Below are 7,941 nucleotides of genomic sequence, written 5' to 3'. Positions count from 1 at the left end.
CATTTCTAAGAGTATCAATTTTTATAGTGTTTTGTGGAAGAAGATGATGTTAAATAATAATAAAGAGGCATAAAGGCTTATAATATAAGGTAGAGTGTGACTTCTCTCCCGTATTATTTGTGTGGCAATAGTGATACTGTTTAGAGCCATTGAGAAAGGTTCAGAGAGGGCAGAATTCCAGTGAGGGAAGAGGGGCAGTGAGAGGTGTGTATGTGCGTGTGTGTGAGAGAGAGACTGTGTATATACACATTCATATGTGTATCTTGCTTTAAGCCTTAGTGTCATTTACTAATCAGTCTTCTCCCACTGACTTACATCATAGTATCAACTCATTTTAGCAACAGCCATTGAACCCTGCCTGTACAAGGCATTGAGCATCTCTATATTCACTGTGGCTACTAACACTTTCTCTAATGTCTGTCAGCTTCTCACTGTTCTCTGGCAGCTGCCTCCTGGTTAGTAAAGGAATATTTGGTAGGCTGGAGTATAGATGTAGGCAGCATAATTTCAGAATTTTAAAATATATTTATTTGTTTGGCTGTGCCAGGTCTTAATTGTAGCATGCACAATCTTTTGTTGTGGCATGAGAACTCTTAGTTGAAGCATGTGGGATCTAATTCCCTGACCAGGGATGGAACCTGGACTCCTGCATTGGGAACTCAGAGTCTTAGCCACTGGACCACCAGGGAAGTCCCCTGAATGTTTTTCTAAAGTGCTTAATCTTTTTATAAATCAGATAACTTTTTCTTTCTTTCTTTCTTTTTTTTTTTGTAGGTTTGGATATGTGTGAATATAGATGAAGAGTAAAAATAACTGCCTTTTAATGAGTTATCTTTATTGCTAGGCAAGAGTTTTTTCACCCTTGCTGCACATTAAAATCATGTGAAGGAGCTTTGAAAATGTCCTGGCCCCACTCCTAGAGATTACTGATGTAATTGGTCTGGGATGAGACAGAGGCATTAGTTTTATTAAAATATCTCCAGGTAATCCTCAGCTACATCCTGGCTTGTGAGCCACTTACACCAAACAGCGTCACGGGACGGTGCTTTTCATGCATTATCTTTTCATGCAAATCTTCTTCATAGCCTGTGTGGTGGATGTCAGTATGACCTAGTATAGATTTTAGAAACATTTCTTGAGTACTTACTAGGCGGTAAGCACTTTGAAACGTTGTACTTGCGTCGACTCATTGAATAATGACAATGACCCTGTGGAGTAGATGCTATTATCACCTGCATTTTATAGATGAAGAAGCCGAGTCTCATAACATTTGAGTAACTTGCTCAACATTGTGTAACTAATAAATGGAGGAGGTGGAGGAGTTAGAATTGGAGTTCCATGGTCTTAATGCTCAAGCTCTATTGCAGAAGAGGAAATGAAATTCCAATTTGTTCTAGGAAAATAAGTTATTCACAAAGCTAGTTTGGAAACCAGGCCTTCTGACTTCAAATAATAGTAATACTTCTTTAATACTAGACATAATTACCACTAGTAGTTATAACACTACTACTACTAAAGAAATGATTATTTCTACATTTTGCTCCCATTTATTGAAGACTTTCATGATTCAGATGTTGTGCAAAGGATTTTGTTTCATTTAATTCTTGTACCAACTTACTGAAGCAGCTCCTATTATCTGCATTTTTTTTTTTTTTTCTGGTCTGGTAATTGAAACTTAGAAGGGTTAATAATGGTACCTGAGGTTCTTGTTGGAGCTGGGATTCAAACCCAGGTCTGGCTGACTACAAACTCCCACTATTTCCATGGCACACTGTGCATATAAACATGAATGCATGCACACAGGAATGTTACTACTCTGTTCAGCCCTTCCAACGACTCCTTCTTAGGGGCAATCAGATTCCAAATTTTTTTTTAAAGTCACCAAAGACAGTTATTCTTATTTGAATAAGTGATTCTGAATGAATATTGACACATGTAGGAAGAAAAAAAGATAAAGGGTATATTCAGGGGAAAGTGGAAAAAGTTATAAAAATTTAGTCTGGGCTTCTGGGGTCAAAAATAAGTTTCCGTCATGGGTGTATGAACCATTTCCAAGGCTTGGGTGTGCTGTAGAAGCAGGCGAACTCTAGGAGGGAGGAGGCACAGTTGAGGAGGAGGGAGAGATTGTCCTACCAAAAGAATGAGGGAAGACTGGAAGAGGCCTTGTGGGACCATCTGACCCAGTCTGCATAACTGATACTTAGTCCTGGTGCAGGGAGGACTGATGGGCAGTTAACACAGAGGAAGACTTATGACTTCATAGGATGAGGGTGTAATCAGTTCATGTCCTGGAAACAGGCACTGTGTGCTCAGTTGCTCAGTCGTGTCTCTTTGCAACTTTATGAACTGTAGCCCATCAGGCTCCTGTGTCCATGGAACTTTCCAGGCAAGAATACTGGAGTGGGTTGCCATTTCCTCCTTTAGTGGATCTTACCAACCCAGGGACTGAACCCACATCTCTTGCATTGCCTGCATCTCTTCCTCTTTAACACTGAGTGACCTGGGAAGCCCTGGAAACAGGCAGTCTGGAGGTCTAAAAGACATGCAAACAAAGAAAGGAATGGCATTGGCTCATAGCTCATGATGGCAATTCCAAATACAGGTGAATGGGAAGTAGGGGTCACACCTTTCATTTTTCAGTAACAAGAAAAACTGGGGAGAATTGATGAAACTAATGCTTCATGAGCATTTCTAGGCAACATTCTGGACAAAGTGTATGCTTAAAAAGGCTTCAAGGTACATGCTTTGGGTCAAACTGACAAAACAGAACAGATATTGAAATGTTAGGTCACTGACTCCTTCGCCTGCAATAGAACCATAATCTTTCACTTATGAAAGGTGAGTTTAACCTGGTTGAGAAAGGGTATAGCATTCAATTCTGATGTCCTTCATCAAGGGGCCCCTGGAGACTCTCAGCCTCCAGTGGGCTACTCAGGACCATGTGGTATCCCTGACCACTTCTAAGTTTGGGAGTTTTTGGCAGCAGAGTTGAATTCCATGGACTTCCACCCAGAGGTGATGAATTTATTGAACAAATACGTTCTATCTAGAGAACAGGTCAATTCACAGTCTGTCTCGCGTAGCCTCTGAAAGCCAGTGTTGTTATTTTTCCCCGGGTGTGTGTGTGTGTGTGTGTGGGCACACATGTGTGAAGTTGTAGGTGGGAGCTGGAGGTGGGGAAAAGGGTGAAGGTCAATATTTATGAGTGGGTTTCTAAGATTTTATTTTATTTTTCTTATTTCATTTCCATGATCAACATATGCCTTCTGGTGTCTAAGACCCCGTGATTTTGCATTTATAAGTGACTCAGAACAAAACCTTATTATAGGAAATTAGATTCTTTTGCTTTAGCTTATTTTTCATTTTTGACTTCATAAAAATGGAAAGAAATTCTATTACCAGAGAGAGGGCTTTCACTTAGAATGCTATTAAAACAAATACCTCAAATGCCTGTGATCCAGACTGGACTCTTTCTGTAAAATTGCAAATATTAATATATTCAGCACATTGGCTGAGTTTTCTGCACACCTCTCTCTAGGCCCAGCCCATATAACATGCCTTTTCTCTCCTCTCCAGGCTGCAGGTCCCTTCTTGATTTCTTCCTTCTTTTAATTCCTTGCTGTCAGTATGAGGTACTTCTCCTCTTTACACATGACTAAACTTTGCCTGGAACCGCTCAGATTTCACTGGGGGCAATCTCATACCCATAGGCCTTCAGTTCTAATTATTTAAACCACATGACTAATCTATGGAAAATCCCCAGGTTTTAGCCATTTTCAGACATTCTGGCATCTTTGCAACAAAGATGTGATTTTTCCAAAAGACTGAGTTTCTTATTTGTTGTTGTTGTTCATTTACACCATTCACAGAGTCTTTCCTGATGAATCCTGTTGCCCTTGCCAAAGTGATGACCTATTTTTCCAGTGTCCGGTGTGAGTGGGGATGTTGTTTTTGCCTGAATATTGAATGCAGAGCAGCAGCGTTTATCGAACGCCTACTGTGCACTTAATACTGAGACTGGCAGCTGCAAGCGAGTTGCAAAGAAAGCGCTGACACTGTCTTTGCCCTCAAGGAACTCACTCCCTAATGGGGAAATGGGGTGAAAGACAAACATAGAAGAAAACAATTTAAAAAGAGAAAGAATCAAATAGCAATGACCTCGAGTGCCCAGCTTTGGCTGTCTGCCCATGATGGGACCCACCCCCCCCCACCCCAGGAGCTGAACCTGAGTGGGAGAACAGGGAACAGGATGGAGGGCCACATCTTAGGGACATGCTCTCCCTAACTCAAATAACTTGAGTTATTTGGGGGCTATCACAATTGCTGCTATGTCCATGTCATCATAATTTTTAAACATTTTACTCACTTTTTAAAGGTTATATTTATTTTTAAAAAAATTATTTAAAAATTAGGAGGGAATATTACTATCAGTATTATTACCCTGAATGTAAATAGGTGATAATAAAGCACATATGCCTTTGTATCCATTGTATAAGTACAATGAAAACAAAACAACATCATGACTTTTAGCCAGCTCTCGCTGTCTAAGCTTGAGACTGGTTGTCTTGTTACACAGGGGAGACAGTAACAGTGGTGGAGACTTAACACAGCAGCATGGAGCTGAGACTGCTTCTCTGATGTAAGAAGGGGTGGGAAGAGAAGTGAAAGGGAAATGATGTTCCTGATGTTGTCTCTGTGCTGTGGTTACAACCTGAAGGAACCTGATGTCTGGCCTGGGAGGGGTCACACTGCAGAAAGGCCCTATCTGTCTAGGGACAGCACCCTAGTGAACGAGTCACAATTAGCAGTCTGTTGCTGCTGAGGGTGGCCAGGTACAGTGGCCAATGTGGTTCAGTTGTACTTTAGCAAAACCACTGCTGGATGGTCAATTTCATGGGTGGAGCCAGGCTTTCCTGGTGGATGGGAGCAATTCAAAAGTCACCCAGGCTGTGATGGTCCATGCTGACAGCTCTCTCCTCAGGTCCAAATGTGTACCTGTGAACAGTATGGAGGAGGCAGATCCAACCTGGGGAGAGGGATGAAGCAGAGATAATTGGCTGCACGGGTACTCACTCGAACCTGGGGACCACTTCTGGTTCACCACTTTCCAGTTTTCTCCACCTCTCTGCCCAGCCCCTTGACACCTGCCTTTCCTGCTCTGCCTATAACTTGATCTGCCCCTTGTTGGTTATTTCCTGGCTCCTTGCTGTGCCACCCACACAACCCATGAGACTAAGATTCTCATAAAAAGGTGTTAAAGGAAGCAGAATAAAACACGACTACAGCACTGATGGTCAGACTTTGAGAAGAAGGTATTGAAAGGGTGGTGCCTTCAGGGGCTGGCCCCACTTGCAAACAAGTTTCTACGTTCCATCCTGCTAAAGGATTCAAATGAGAGCTCGCCCCTCCTGAGGTTCAGAACTGTCATGCCAAGGAATTCCACTTTCCCTTCATGCCCCGCCCCACTGGACCACCAGAGTTCTCAGTGTCTGTGTCTGTCCCCATGGCCATGGCTTGTCTGTGACACGATGGAAGTCCAAGTCCCAGCCCTGAATAACAGCAAGATAGACAGAGGGAAGGACATGGGGGCCCAACAGTTGAGGCTGCTCTTCATCCCTGGGCTGTGGGATTTTTGAGCCCCACTAAGTGACAGCTTTGTACTAACAGCATCCCAGACTTAAGGGGTGGGTGGTAGCTTCTGTCTATGCGTGGCAGAGGGTCTGAGGATGGTGAAGTCAGTGTCCATTGCCTAGGTACAGAGGGGCATGCACCTTCCCAAGCAGGCTCTCCCTTCCTTCTGCCCTGTAGCACTCAGATCTGTTTGTATGTCACTTCACAGCTCTGATCATTGCATACCATTGACGGGCTTGAGCCTATTCCCATCCAGGCCATGGAATCTTGGAGGCTGCATTCATATCTTATTTGTCTTTGCATCTGCATTCTTACTGTGGCATTTAGCAAAGTGTGGACATAGCAGCCCGCATTCTTAGCTGGTAGCAGCTGAGCCTCCTTTACTTACAGCAGAAAATGTACGAATGAAATATATGAGTTCACGTGTTCATAGAGTCTGTGCAAGGACTGGTATGAGGCTTGGAACAATGCCCACCCCATCCCCCCATCTCATGAGGGTTGTGAGTAAAGACCTTGAAAAAGAATGTGTGTGTATTAATAATAATAATAATACCTCACTTCTGCCACTGGGCACAAACACCTCAGATCCCAGCTTGACAAGGGCACTGTCAGTGCTGCTGCTTCTCAGCATTGCTTCTCCACCACCACCCACTGGAAAAGCATTCCTCCTGGTTCAGCCTCCTTAGCTTCCCTTTACATCACCATCTCTTGTGAGCATCTCTGATTTTTGACATCCAAGACTGAGAAAGATATGGATCTCTAGTTTCTACTAGGGAAAGTCAGGGCTCTTAAGGAAGCAAATTCTCCAAATATAGGAAGGCTATCTAAAGGATGATGGAGGCCATGAAGCTTGATAAAGTCCCAATGGTAAATATATGTTGAAGGAATGAAATAGAATACCTCATTTATTTTTTCAAAAATTCTTTAAAATGGACCCAAACTGTTGTTTTACATTCATGCCCATCTTGCAGGAGAATCTACATAGAGGGGGATTCCTGCAGCTGCTGGAGTGACTAAAATTTTCAAAAGCATCTTCTGGGTATTTGAGGACAGAGTGACCAGAAGCACCATTCAGTTTTCAGAGTGTAATCAACAGATATTTATTAAGCACCAACTATGTGCCAGGTTGAGCTTTGGACGGATTCCCACCAGCTTACTTAAACTCTGAGCCACATACTGACAATTTTCCACACCATGAACGAACAAATGTGAAAACCCGAGAGAAATTACAGGGGTTTTCATCTGCATTGCATTGTGATGTGGGAGTTAGTCCCCTGGTTATATGGCAAGTCAACTGGAAAATTACTCCAGGCTGACCTGTCTCAGGAAATATTCTAATTTACATCAGTTCTGCAAAAAGGCAGAAGCTGTCTGCTTCTCTGTGGCTGTGTTGGAGGGCTTGTACCACATCTAGACAGAATTGAGTCTTTTTTAAAGCATCACTTCTGTTAAGAGGTGGTTTTGCCTCTATTGGCTTAGCCAGGTTTACTTAAACTGGACACCAGAATATCAAACAGTTCGCTCTGATACCCTGAGCTCAGAAACTTGTGTGCAACTCTGCAGGGCTCTGTAACACTGAGACTTATGGAGATGACAAAAGAATTTGTTGAGAGTGACTGAGACCAAATTCCAAAAAGAGAATAGCTTTTATCAGTCACATAGTGTGGGGTGGGGAGGGGAGAGGTACAAATAACCTAGTTTCTTCCCCTAGTTTATAATATTCCTCTTCTACTCTCCCCTTGCCCTTATCAAAATGGAACATCACAACACTAGAACAAAATTTTAAAAGTATTTGCCAGGAATCTCAGAAACCATGAAGCACAATAATGAATGAAATCAGCTACACAAATTTTGAAACTTAATTTTTGGTTTGAATTTTTTCAGGCACATAGTACATTTTCCGAATTTCCCATGATAGTGGTAACAAAAAGCAGGGTAAACTATTTTCCACACATCAAGGGAAGCCTCCACCACTGCCATGCCAGCTTATGCCTCTTCTGTTACAAATCTGTTATCTCTGATGTGGGGAAGGCAGGTTGGGTATGTCTATAATTTAACTTATTACATATATGATTAATGAAACAACACAGTACGAGCCTGTGGACACCATACTGCTAAGTTAAGACAAATGGAAGGTAGCCAAGCAAGCTGTTAAACAGCTCTCCATATGCCTTTCTCACTCCTGCTTCTGCTCTGCTGTGTCATCCTTGTTTGAACACCTGAGCCCTTACCTGGTTCTTTGTGCTTCAGCTCCTACCTTGAAAGACAATTCCTGTCTCCTGTTGCAGTCTCATTTCCCTCTGTCTGGCT

Source organism: Bos grunniens, chromosome 2 (assembly GCF_055505025.1).
Source record: "Bos grunniens cultivar Pamir isolate PY7600 chromosome 2, Bosgru_T2T1.0, whole genome shotgun sequence".
NCBI classification, from domain to species: domain Eukaryota; kingdom Metazoa; phylum Chordata; class Mammalia; order Artiodactyla; family Bovidae; genus Bos; species Bos grunniens.
The sequence above is the reverse complement of the archived record's forward strand: the minus strand, read 5'-3'. Positions refer to the sequence as shown.